This window comes from Pinus tabuliformis, chromosome 8 (genome assembly GCF_031772625.1).
Source record: "Pinus tabuliformis cultivar Carrire ecotype Pingquan chromosome 8, CPIR1, whole genome shotgun sequence".
Taxonomy (NCBI): domain Eukaryota; kingdom Viridiplantae; phylum Streptophyta; class Pinopsida; order Pinales; family Pinaceae; genus Pinus; species Pinus tabuliformis.
The window spans coordinates 1,188,414,446-1,188,428,827 of record NC_142294.1 but is presented as its reverse complement, the minus strand read 5'-3'; the positions used below and the strand labels follow the sequence as shown (position 1 = coordinate 1,188,428,827).

At 37.6% G+C, this 14,382-nt stretch overlaps 1 pseudogene; it reads right to left on the bottom strand.

Moving 5' to 3' along the window:
- Positions 1–11,339: 11,339 nt before the first annotated feature.
- Positions 11,340–12,451, bottom strand: LOC149239603 (2-hydroxyisoflavanone dehydratase pseudogene; annotated as a pseudogene).
- Between the last annotated feature and the right edge of the window lie 1,931 nt (positions 12,452–14,382).

Below are 14,382 nucleotides of genomic sequence, written 5' to 3'. Positions count from 1 at the left end.
TGTTATTAACTCTTTATCGGCCAATCAAACCCTACTACCAGTCCAACATCTCCCTATTCGGCGGGTACCAATGGACGAGGGACATGTGGTGAACTATTTGAAAGCCAAATGTTATACGGTTTTGCTCATAATGTTTGAATCGACCAAATTATAACATAACCACCCGACGAAGTCGAATGATGCAAAAAACTATATGATATCATATTCTAGTACTCCATACATGCCTCCAGCGTTCTCATGATGGTATTCATACGACCCGGTACAACTACTCCTCTGTCATAAAATATGAATATGCTATGAATTGAGTCGGGTCGGTTGTTAAAAAAAAAGTTCATTTCATTCTCAGTTGTTCTATATTAGCAATTCGACTTCTGTGATTTCAACAACAAAGACTAAGAGTAGCAAGTGCTACGAAAGGAAAACACAGTCATTTGCGGTTTACAAGTTTCGACCTTGACCATAATTACAAGACAGTCATCTGGGCATTGCTTAAGTCACTGAAGGAGCTAGTTTCAAAGAACAGAGGGCGCCACCAGGTCAGCAGTGTGGAGCAAAAGACAAAGGTAACAAACCAAAATACCTTTGTTGAATTCATAAGCATAAACGAAGAGGGTTAAAGCAAAATTTCTCTGTCAAAATGGCTAATAGGGTACAGCTAAGCACATTTGACAGTTCTCAGTACCACGATGACTGCATTGTAATTCTAAAAAAAAAACAATGGCTACCCTTCTTGGAGAAGTTCAATGGAAGCAATGAGGAAGTCACTAAACATTTTTCCTTTACATTCAATGGCGAGAAAGCCTTGATAGGTACTTTTTCATTCAAGGTCTCATAAGATACCATAGAACAGTCCTTAGGGATCAACCTAGAAGGGGAGAAATACTTCAAGACAAAAGAATTCAAAGAAAAGTCATGGACCCAATTCATGTCCAGATCGAGGGTTTCATCCATTAACTAGAAGAAAGGTGTCCCTAGGAGCTGGTTGATGCATCCATGGGATGAAATGGTGTATATCATCCAAAAATTTGTTACTTGTGATGGCCGCTACAACATCATTTATTTATACCACATCAAACTACTGTTACATTTGAAAGGGCAGTGCACTATTAGCTTACCATATTTCCTCTTGCAGAGCCTAACCAAAATGTCGAAAACCATCCAAAAGCAAAAAGGTAATGAGGACAAGAGAGTATATCATTTCTGGCTAATTAAAATTCTTATTGAGTATGAATTACAGAGAAGGGGAAAAAAGTGGAAGGAATTCTTGGCTTCCAACCAAATCAAAGATGAAGAGGATGAGCAAGAACAGCAAGAGCACTCAGGATTTATGCATGACATTGATGAAGATATTCCTGTGCATAAATCAAGCAATGTACCTTCACCCATTAGTAGTGTGAGGACGAGGAAAATGAGAGAAGAGGATGCCCCGAAAGAGGAGCAAGATAAAAATTTTACTACCTATACAAGAAGATCCAGGAGAGCACAAACGACCCAGCTACAAGAAGACCAACTAGAATCGAATGCCCCTGCACCGATGGACATTGAGAGCAGTGCTCACTCACAACCTGGACTAGAAGCTGAGATGGAGGTTGAGAGCAACAATAGGCAAGAAAAATAGTCACCACCCGCCATTAAGAAAGAAAGGAAGCTGGAAAAGCAAATTGAAAAGTTAAAAGAAGAACTGATGGAGGCCAACATGCTGGAAAAAGTCATTAAGAAAGAGAATGAAATGCTAAGAGCACACAGTAAAGAGACTCAATAAAAAATGAGAAGTTGAGGGAGCAGATCAAGGAACTCGAGGCTGAACAAACTGACATTTGCAAGTGGGAAACCAAATGGTATAACCAAAAGAAAGCCCTCAAGGAGAAGTACAAGAGTTTAAAGCATGAGCTCCACAGTCAGAAAGATGCCCAAGCTAAGAAGAACATGGATGCATTGTTGAAAGCAGCAGAGGTGCAGGCAGGGACAGAGTTTAGACGCAGCACATTAGGATTAGCATGAGGACATGCTAATTCATTAAGCTTGGGGGAGATGTTGGTACCATTGCATGACCTTCTTTTTCCTCTTGAAACACATCATTTGTCTACCTTTTTCCTCCATAGATCCCTTATATTCCTTGAAATTGATTAGTTAACAGTATTATAGTTGTTAGTTTGCATTAAGGTTAATTTATGAGTTTTTATGTTAGAAATTAGGAATTTTTAATAAAAAGGTTACAGGAAGTCACAACATCCTATAAATGGTTCATCATCGGACACGTGGCATGACAAGAAAGCTAAAGCAAGGGATAGGAACGAAAACTAGAATGTACAAGCATGGAGAAACATTGATCCTACAGCAAATCAAACACTCCTGGTTATGCGTTCAACGCTGGTCAAAGCCCCAGCCTTTTGGTGACAAAGGCAGCAACAACCATAGGTTTCCCCAAACCGATTTCGTTTTGTTTCTTTTTGGAAATCGGTTTAGAATGGAAATGACCCAAAAGTCATTCCATAGTGAAAGCGGAAACAACTGCATAGTGAATGTACATTTAATCCAAATGAAAGTCGTGTATTAATTGTTTTTAAAAACACGGATATAGTTACAGTTATATGGTTGGTGATCTCTGTATATCGTTTCAAGAACAGAGCTTTTGCATGATCTTCAGAACTTAATACTAGAACTCGATTACAGTCATGGTTTTGTCATAACATTGTTCATGCGTTAATACCTTAGTTGCTTGAGCGTATTCCAATGTACCATTGAAATGCGGACGGGCCCTGTGTGGACGGGTATACTGTCATTTTCATTTCATCAGCAGCTTTTGAATATTGAATAACATGCATAGTGATTAGAGTTATGCTTATGATTTTGTTGATTTAATTAGCAATCCTTATGAATGGTGTTTATGGTGATAGCTTAAAGGATTTATCATTAAGATAATTGAACCGTATCTCGTAAGAGATCTGATCCATTGTTATATTTTTAAAGCATCCTCATAGACTCTGTTTGCATGTATTTAAATTTGTAGTATGCTTTTGATCTTTCATGAATGTTGAGTGTTAAATGTTGAGTGTTAACTAGATAGAGCTTTTACACACAACATCCTTGTAAGGGGATTAAAATCTCATTTTAGTAATACACAACATCTTTAGGACAGTTAGATGAGTTGAGTGACCTAAGTGTCAAGGTGATAGGGAACATATCTTAACCTTCCGTAAACAAGTATTGTAACCTACCACAATGAACACTTAGTTAGGAATCCTTTATGTCTATAGATTTTAGACGCATGCCTCGAAGTTTACTTACCTTGGTCGATAATAAATTTAGCCTAATCTAGCACCCTAGGTTTGTCACTACAGAGACCCTCCCTGAAAATCACATTGAACAGTCCCTCATAATGCATGCCACAACTCTTGAAATTTTTGCTACTGTTTGCCTCGATTTTTTCACTGGCTATCTCCTTGATTTTTGTGCTCCTCTCCTTGGAATTCATGCCTCCAATGGCTTCCTCCCTCCTAGAAAATCAAACCCTCCTTCTCTAACTGCAAATTATCTTTCAAGTTCTCTTGTCCTCTTCTCCTCATGCTCTCTCAAGTGTGCAGTGAAGAATGAGCCTCCATTTTCTCCGTTTGTCTCTTAAAAATATTGAATCCCTAAACCTAGGATCTAATGGATGAGATTTAATCTCCAAATGTCAAGATGTATTGTTGAGATGAATTCGCCAAAATGACCCCCCTCACACGTTGGCCCCATTACTTGAAAGTCTCATAGTACCTTTTTCAAGTTGTGTACCTTTTTCTATTTTCTAATAAAGTGATTTTTCACCTCACTTTAATATTAGTAAAGTACACTATGTACTTTACACATAAAGTCACTTTATAAAGTACAAGTGACTTTAATAATAAAAAAAGTACATGGCACAACACTTTTAAGTACCTTTTCCACCCATGCCACTAACTTTTGTTTCTTGTTGAACCATGACACAACTGTTGAGCCCAATTAGAAACAACATCTGGAAGTGTTCTTCTGGCCACTAACACTGTCGACCAAATCTGAGTCTTTGCAACTTATCAATATGAGCCCATCACATCTGATATAAGTCAACCCATATTCCACTGTGCCCTGTAGGTACCTTAACACATGTTTTGTAGCCACCCAATGTACTCTCCTAGGCTCCATCATAAACTGACTCAATGAGTTGACTGCAAAATAAATATTCGGTCTAATGTTGACCAGATACATCAATGACTCAATCAAATGACGATATAAATTGGGATCGAGCAACTCAGAATCAGCACCATGAATCTTCTTCTACTTGGTGATCATAGGAGTATCCATAGGCCTACAACCATCCATACAAAATCTCCTCAAGATATCTCTTGCATACCTTCCCTATACCATAAATATTTTCCCATCCTCCTTACAATCCTTTAACCCAAAAAAATAATGCATCAGCCCCATATTAGTTACATAAAACTCTGAGGCAATATCTCTCTTGTAGCATTGGATGAGACTACCCTCCCCTGTGATAAACAAGTCATCCACATACAGTACCAGAATGAGTGGATCGTCACATATTAGGATAAAATATAGGTTCGAATCTGCATCACTATTCTAGAAACCCATCTACTACAAGTACGCATCTATCCTCTTGTACCATGCCCTCGGTGCTTGCTTTAGTCCATACAAGGCTTTCTTCGGCCTACAAACATGAGACTCCCTCTCATGCATCAAAGCCCTCAGGCTTCTCAATGTACACCTCCTCCTGTATAAACCATTGAGAAAGGTGGTCTTCACATCCATCTGGTGAATCCTCTAGCCCATCTTAACTATTTTATATATCACTTCTCTAATGGAAGTATAACGAGAAATCGGTGCAAGGGTCTCCTCGCAGTTAACTCCATCTACTTATGAGAACCCCTGTGCCATAAACCGAGCTTTGAACTTCTCAACACTACAATTTTCAACATGTTTTACCTTGTAGAGACACATGGAAGTCACAAATGACTTCCCATCAGGTCGTGGAACTACCCCCCATAAATCATTCTTCATGATATAGGCCTACTCCACCATGGCATCCCTCCAGATGTTCTGTCTCTACAACATCTGCAATGAAGCCACCAATCCTCTCTAGCGGTCTACTCTCCATCACAAACAACTTAGGTCTCCCCACTGCCTCCTAAGCCTCCTTAAAGGTCTCCCAAGGCCATCTTGGCTTACTCTTCCCCATAGTAGACTCCTATGGTGGTATGGTAAAATCCTCAACTGGTTCCTCTCCTCCATGTGAGGAAGGCTCTGAAATAAGCAAAGGAGGCCCTGAACTCTGATATACTTTACCTGATGAACCTTCATCAGGTGATCCCATGCCAGGCAAAGCTATACCCTGTGAACCTGTCACCCCTAAATAAGGTGAACTTCCTGATCTTGATCTACCACCTGATGCACCTTCGACCCGTGGTGTGGCTTCCTGCTTAGGAGCCTATTGCTCTACCTGATCAACCTCCTCAGACCTCCTCAAATGTCACATCCTTCCTCGGGACTATCTTCCTTTGTGCAAGAAGATATATGCAGTAGGCTCTGCTGCTCTCACTATATCCCACTAGGATACCCCTCTCTGCAGTGGGTTCCAACTTCGTCCTATTCTCCGTAGGGACTTCTGAATATGTAAGGTACCCAAATATCTTTATGTGCCCAATTACAAATTCTTCCCGGTATATATCTCCTCGAGAGTCTTACTCCCCAATACCTTGTGTGGGCTCTTGTTCCACAAATAAGAAATAATGTTACATGCCTCAACCCACAAGAAGAAAGGTAAACTTTGATCATGCAGCATCGCTCTAGCTGCACCCACAATGGTCTTGTTCTTCCCCTTTTCCACCCCATTTTTCTTAGGTTTATATGGCACAATGAGCTCCCTCTTGATGCCAACACTCCCACAAAAATCTCTCATCTCTATTGAAGTGTACTCACCCCCATTTTCCGATCTCAACACCCAAATCTTCCTCCTTGTCTGGTTCTCCAAAGAATGTCACATGGTACTCATATCCACTCAATGAGACATGGGACATAGGACCACATACATCATAATGAATCAAATCAAGGATACATGTAACTCGACTGTCACTTCTTTGGAAAGGTGTATTGGTGTACTTTCCCAAAGCACACCCCCTGCACACATAATGATGCTCAGTATTGAAATCTGGCAACCCGATAACCATCTTCCTGGGCATCCAGAAAGCTCCATGGTGCAAGTGGGCCATCCTTCTGTGCCACAACTCATATAAATCATTGCTATTGGTTTTCACTACCATAAATTGAAGAGGATGAAACATGAGTCTGTATATTCTCCAACTACGAGCTCCAATAACATGACAAAACTTGACACTAGATCCTCGAGGATATATCAACACCTGTCCCTTCAGAAATAATACCTCATACCCCATGTCCTCCAAGCTAGAAACTAATATCAAACTCTTCTTCAACCATGGAACATAAAGAACATTTGTCACCCTCGGAGGAGGTGATGACTCCCTCTAAAATTAAATTGTCCCCATATCTTTTTCCTTGACTTTGGATTTGTCACCAAGTGCAACCTCCAAGTAAATGTAATCCTCCAAAAGGCTCATGAAGTTCTCTCTAACTATGGTCATATGGCAGAATGCTCCACTATCTATGAACCATGCATGGGGAAGATGTGACATGAGTGGCTAAAATCACCACCAAAGCAAACCTAAATCAAACATATAAGGAAACTCATCCACATCCGCTAAAGCTACAACTCCTTGTTTCTTCTTACCCTTCTTGATGGGACACTAAACAACATAGTGTCTCATCTTCCCACAAGAAAACAATTTCACTTTTCTCATTTCCTTCTCCTTAGCCTTCTACTTCCCCTTAACCTACTTTGCTCCACTAGAAGACACCTTCTGGATATTCTTGTTCTTATTGCCCTTTGTTGCAAGAGAAACATTCTCCTCCTCACCTCCCCCACCACTCTTGGTACCACTTTTCATACTCCTCTTGATCTCCTCTTAGAGGAAATCACACCACATCCTCCTCCAAACAGGAAAGTGCTCTCTAGCCACCAAGCTATGGATAAATCTATCCCACTTCTCGATGAACCCCTCTAAAGCAATAGGAACCAACTGCTCCTCTAGGACAGTTTCTCCAATAGCAGCTAACTCATCCTTCACCTGTGAGACTCTAGTGAGGAAAGGTGTCACACTGTCGGTCTTGGTCATTTTGGTGTTGCGTAGTTTTTGTCTCAACACCATCTTCTTAATCTCATAGAACTTTGGTGCAAAGATACGAAGGACTCCCACATGCATATCTCAAACGTGAGGGAATAAATGATCCTTGATGACATCTAGAAGGATCCTCTTTTCCTTCACATTTTTCTTGTTGAACTCTACCATCTAAGCTGGAGCAATGGGTGCTTGCACAATCGCTTCAACAATTTCCAACTCTTCCACCTCCTCCAGTAAAAGCATAATCCCCTCCTTCCATGGGCCAAAGTTTATAGCCCCCAACAATCTATCCTCTACTCTCAACCCATTAGCCATGACCCCACAACCAACAAAATGAAGCAAACCTCGACACTAAAACCTCTCTCCCTCTAAACTACTAAAGTCTTTGGGTTTCTGGAAAAGTATGGTTCACTGTTTGAAGACTTTGGTAGCTTGTTTCCCTCTTTAATGGCTGAATAAAAATGAAGATTTAAGCTTGAACTTGGCTCTGATACCATGTAAAAAATTAATGATCGGCACCCTTACCTGATTTTACAATTTTGCATGTGTTTATTTGGCCCAACCCACATGTTTGGTCATGTTGATATAAATTCCATAATGCACTAATTGTAAACATTCAAAGAGTACTTGTCCTTTCACTTTTCCTATCAGTTGAAATAAATACAAAATTTAGGCAAGCATTCAAGCATGTGAGATACTTATTTTTGGTCAAGGTGACCCTAGGAAAAACCCCACAGCCTCTTGGGGAAAACCAGTCTTCAAAGGAGGATTTTATTTCTTGACAAATTAATCTAAGTACATAATATTAAACACAATACTTATCTCCCTTCATCTGAAGCATTAAATGCAATTTTTGGAAATTTGTCCCCACAGATAATTTTTAGATTTACAAATTTTTCATGCCCAAAAATTTTCTGCACTTGTCCACAAATCAGCTCCTCGATTTTTGTGCATAGAAATTTGCTTCAAAATCTATGTTGAAGCATCCTCGATTTCTATGGGAAAAGCATCAAATTTTTGACAAATATGCCTCAAATTTTGTGCTAAAGATGCCTTTATTTATGCGTTGGAAGTGACAAATGTTCCTCCAAATTTGTGCCTAGGGATAGCAGAGACCCTCCTCAAAAATCATGTTGAACAATCCCTTGAAATGCATGCAACATCTATCAAAATGCGTGTTGTTGTTTTGCCTCAGTTTCTGCATTGACGGTCTCATTGATTTTCATGTTCCTCTCCTTGTAATTTGTGCCTCCAATGGCTACCTCCCTCCTAGAAAATTGATCCCTCCTTCTCTAGTTGCAAATCCTCCTTCAAGTTCTCCTCTACTCTTCTCCTCATTCTCTCTCAAGTGTGAAGTGAATAATGAGCCTCCCTTTTCTCCTTTTGTCTCCTAGAAAAGATGGAATCCCTAAACTTAGGATCCAATGGATGAGATTTAATCTCCAAATATTAAGATGTGTGGTTGAGATCAATTCTCCCAAATGACCCCCCTCACACATTGGCCCCATTACTTAAATGCCTCATACTAACTTTTTCAAGTGTGTACCTCACTTTAATATTAGATAATTACAATATGTACTTTACATATAAAGTCATTTTATAAAGTACAAGTGACTTTAATATTAGAAGAAATACATGGTACAATGCTTTTACGTACCTTTTCCACCCATGACATTTATATAACTCATAAATGTCACCAAGACAAAAGTCATAAATGTGTCTACAAGGCTAAAAGGGATAAATGCCTAGTAACACCTCTCCTTGGTACTATTTCTAACAAAGGGATTCTTACAAAAACCAAGAGGATTAGTTTCCATTTCTTATATACAACATCTTAGTAATCAAAGGGCATTTCTCTTATGAAATGGAGTCATATAGCTACTCCAAATAAAGTGGGGTTATGGGGCCTCAAAAATATATTTATTTAGCAAAGCTTTAGCAACTTGGAGCCTGTTCTCCTTATGAAGGGTAATGCTATCTAAGTATATCAAGCATCTCTTGATGGAGGAATAATATCAATAGACAAGGAAATTGACCAAAGGTTATATCGTTTGGAAAGCATTGGTAGATGCTTTCCCTTTAGTTGGCTCTTAGATGATCCAGATAGTGGGGAATGTGAAAGGTCGAGTTCAGTGAGGATACCTAGATAGGGGGAAGACTACAATTAACAACTCTCAAAATCCCTAATTAAGTATCTCCATGCAATAGGTATTTTTTTCATTAACTAATGCCAAAGTGTAGTCTCCCCAAGCAAAGCACAGGTAAAGGTGGAATTCTGAGTAAGGTTTGGAAGGCCTAGAAGATGCAAAGTGGCACAACTATATGGGGAAGATGATATCCAATTTTATTAGACTAAATGAGGATGGGGAGTAGAATACACAACTAAATTGGGTTATTCAACCCATTTCAAAGCTCAATTCTTGGGGGAAATAAATGGTGGTGGAGGCTTCTTTTGAAACTCCATGCTCCCCTAAAGTGAAAAATTGTCATATCAATAGCTATGAAAAATAAACTATTCATGTGAAATAATGGTTTAAAACAAGGTTGGGTTGATGTAAATGGAGCTAGTATTCAAGTGAGAAGAACTAGTATTCAAACAAAAGTCTTCCTTGAAAAAGCAAGATTTGGAAACATGCTTCTAAGAATAGCTTCATAATAAATTCATATATATATATTCACAAAAATATATATATATATATATTCACAAATTTATTTTTGAACTGCAACATTTTCTTTATATAAAAAACATTTCCACAATAGTTTTTTTTAATAAATTAAATTCTATAACCCTACATACATCAAAATCATAAAAAAAAACTTTTATTCCGTGTAAAAATCTTTTCCTTCATTTTTTTTGAAGTATCAAAAATTCAATAACCCTCCATACATCAAAATCATAAAGAAAACAAAATATTATAATATATATTAAAATTATTTTAACATTTATAAATTGTGCATGCTTAATGATTTAAAAAAATATAAACCTTCGCTACATATTCTGAAAATATTAAAATAATTAAAAATTATTAAAAATAAATAAATAAACCTTTCACTACAAAATTTGAAAATAATTAAAAATTATTAAAAGTAAAAAAAAAAAAATTCCCTAAAATGATTAAAGCAAACCAAATATTAAAATTATTAAAAAATATTAAAAATAAATAAATACCGTAACACAGCGCTCTAGCCGAACAATGTAACTCCATAAATCCACTTCAAATAAGAAAACAGCATAACCCCAATAACACAGCATAGGTGTACCCATAAAAGAATCCGATAGAATCACAGCGGACGCATTCGTTCACATACAATTCAATACATTCACCTCGAAGGAGTACATAAGGAGTACATAAACATTTATCCTAGACTGTTTCAACAGTCAATTAATTATAGTTTATTTGCTTAATTACAATTACCTTATCATTAGCTATTCTTAGAATTTGACAACCCACACACCGTATTTTATATTCCAAGCTATAGTCAAATGCAGAAAACACAACGGCTTATTAGTGAAATTTCCATTTTAATCCATCCGGCTTTCTTTTTGTGTAATGGATTCAGATGCGGGCAAAACAATTAGTCACTTAAGCTTTCTAGAAACAGATAGCAAATCCTGACCTAAAAATGCAAGGGTGAATTCAATTTCTCAACCCGTTATAACACTTCAACAGAAATATAACACTTCAACAGAAAGGCACCCGAAAATTTTAACATCATGAAAACAATCAGAGAAAATGGAGGATGAACCTGAAATTCTATGCTCTTTGCTATCGATCCACAGACCACATTCCATGACAAATACTAAACAGAGACCACACAGAGACTATGTATCAACCAACCAGTGTATACCTAACAGAGACCACACAGAGACTATGTATCAACCAACCAGTGTATACTCAACCGAGACCATTCGCTGGAGGAGATGACAAAAAACTACTACCCTAATCATGTAGGAGATGAGAAACAGCTGTAACATGTTCCAGAACATTGAATACAGAGTCCTCACTTCAAAATAAGTACAATAAAGTCAGCAAAAACGGAGACATTAATTCCAACATCTGAATAATAATAATGAGACCCACATTTCTTCAATATTTTCGCTCCATGTTATCATATGAAAAGATTTTCCGTGGGGTTCTTGCACTGATCGGAGGAGGGGGAATTGTGTGTGGGTTTCTTGCACAGATCGTAGGAGGAGGAATGCATAAAGTCGGAAATGCGTTTCAACATGGGGGGTGCATTCTCAGATTTCGGATTGAAAAGATGAAATACGTGGTCTTCGCCTTCGGTCACAACCAAATCGGCATCTTTGCCCGCCTTCTTTAGCGCTTCGTAATATAAAACACCCCGATCTCTCAGAAGATCCTTCTCTGCAACAAATACAAGAATTTGTCCGTACACCAGAGTGGACAAATCAGGAGAACGGGGTCCAACTGGGTTGGAGAAAGGATGGTCCTTGTCCGCCCCTGCGGGGAGAGAGATGCTCCATATTACGTCCGTCAACTTATTAAAATCCTCCACCTCCGCCTCTGGCCCCAATTCGCGGCCAATTCGTTCTTCGCTGCCAAAGGCGGGGTGAACCAGAATGGCCCCTTCTAAACACACCCCATCCCAATTCCTTGCACTTGCACGAATGCCCATCTGGTGCACGATATTGGCACCAGCACTGTCACCTGCCAAGAACACGTTTCTGAAATCTGCGTAGGAAGCGAGCCACGGATCGATGGGCACGCCCTCTGCTGCCCTTGCTTGGAGGGCGAGCCATTCGAGCACACCGAAACAATCGTCATAAGCCGCAGGGAGGCGGTGCTCAGGGGCTCTCCGGTACTCCACCGATGCACAAATCACCTTGGCCTCAGTACACACTTTATTAAGATAGTTGTGATAAAATGGCGAAGCAGCGGATTCAATGCAGAAACCCCCTCCGTGAACATAAACAAGCAGTGGCACCTTTTCTTTTCCATCGGTAACCTCAAGCCGGGGGAGGTAGAGACGAACGAAGACGCCTGTTTCAGGATTGATGACCACGTCTTTGGATGCCACTCCATGCAAATCACCAGATTCGAGCTCTGGAGAAGGCGGAACCGTACCCAGATCGACCACGCGTTCAACCGTTCCGTCTTCATAAACTCTCACGAAACCAGGGGCTTCAACAATGATAGACAAGGGTGACGGCGACTCCATAGGTGTTGCACTTTAGATGACGCCAAAAAAAGGCAAATGCAAGCAACAAGTTTTCTTTTAGCCGAGCAACAAAGACACATTCTATTTAAAGCTCCAGGTGACAAATATTTTTCTACCCTAGTTCCAGAATCTCCGGATAACGAAATTTTTTCCACCCTAATTCCAAAACTGAATGGCCACGTGGCCCTAAACGTCTGGTAAGGATCAAAATTTAATGGTAGTTTGGCATAAAGGACCAGCGTCGCCAGACTTCTCCTCTAAGGCACTACGTTTCCCAGTAATTGTGTAACCAGGTGGCAGGAAGCAGGGAGAAGGCATTCAAGAAAAGTTACGACGGATACCGTTGGGAGCACTTTCTGCGGATCCCTCCCTTGATCGTTTTGAATGTTTTTCCATATTTGATCTTGGGCTTGTTGAAGATAATTCTCATCAGTTACCTATTATCTTAAATTAAAAAAAAGATCGCGCACTTTGTGTAGATCTCTGCATCATTTTCAATGCTTCTTGAGAATATCAAAAATGGGTCCCGTGAGTTGTCGACATAATTTCAAGAATTATCAGTCATATTTGGAATTATATTGAATTATAGTTTTGGGTTGATTAAAATTAATTATAATAATAATTAGGTAGTTAATGTGATAGTGATTAGGGTATCTCAACGGGTTAGTTCTTTGCCTACTTAATATCTGGGGGATTGTGAGTTAATGATTAATGGTGGGAGAACCTGTTGTTTAAAGTGTTAGTGGTTGGTATTAATGATTAATTAGTAGATTAGTGGTTGGTATTATTTTGGGACATAATATTACAATATTGTGGGTTAATTAAGGGGTACATATTATTGAGTTGGAATTAGTAGGTAGTGATTTATTTAATTCAAATTTGTGGGATTAATGTGTTAGTAGTTAAGAGTTTAATAAATTAATGTTTAAATAGGGTGAATAAATTAAAGAGTTATTAAGTTACATGTTTAATGTATTTTTGTTGGGTAAATATTTTGTATTGTTTGAAAACATGAAGTACATACCAATCTAGATCTATCTCAATAAATTTTTGATTTACTAATATCTTAGAGGGATCGAATCTCTTTTCAGTTTAAAAGAGGTTTGTTTATCAAGATATTTGGTCTCTTAGTAGATCTCGATTTCAAATGGACCTAGTCTAGTTTTATTCCCATTTAAATATGTTATATTCCACATGAATACCATGGGCCAATACCATAGGCCATTTTTATTTTTATTATTATTTGATTTTATAAAGTTATTTTTATTTATTTTATTTTGACCTAGTTAAAATGTTTACATTATATTAATCTCATAATTTAGGCTTTTGTGATTCATATCTTGATTACAAGAGATTTTTTTTCAGAAATGATCACATCAGAATTCATTTTTCGACACGTTTCTAATCATCTAGTGTGGTTCATCTTCATGACAAGATGAAGAACCAAATCATGATACCAAATTAACTAAAATAGTTATTTTTTAAAAGACAATTTTTTTATTAAAGTAAATATGAATTAAATTAATTTTATTATTATTATTTTAATCAAAAGGAAAGTCCTATAATAATATGGTCAAACTTAATTATTCCAAACAATAAAGATAATAAACCAAAACAAATAATAATATAAAAATATATAAATATAAAATAAATCGATGTAATGAATTAAATTAATGTCATATGATTTAAAAATAAATAAAAAGATAAAACCGAAATTAACTAATATAATCATATTTAATAATTTCAAATAATAAATAAATAAATAATAATAATAAAATAAATGAATGGATAAATAAGAAGATCCTCTAGAATAAACTAAAATTAAATAATATGGTAAAACTTAATTATTCCAAACAATAAAACAATAACAATTATTATTATTTATTTGTTTTGGTTTATCAGTTTTATTGTTTGGAATAATTAGGTTTTACCATATTATCATACGACATTATGTAAACAAATAAGTTCT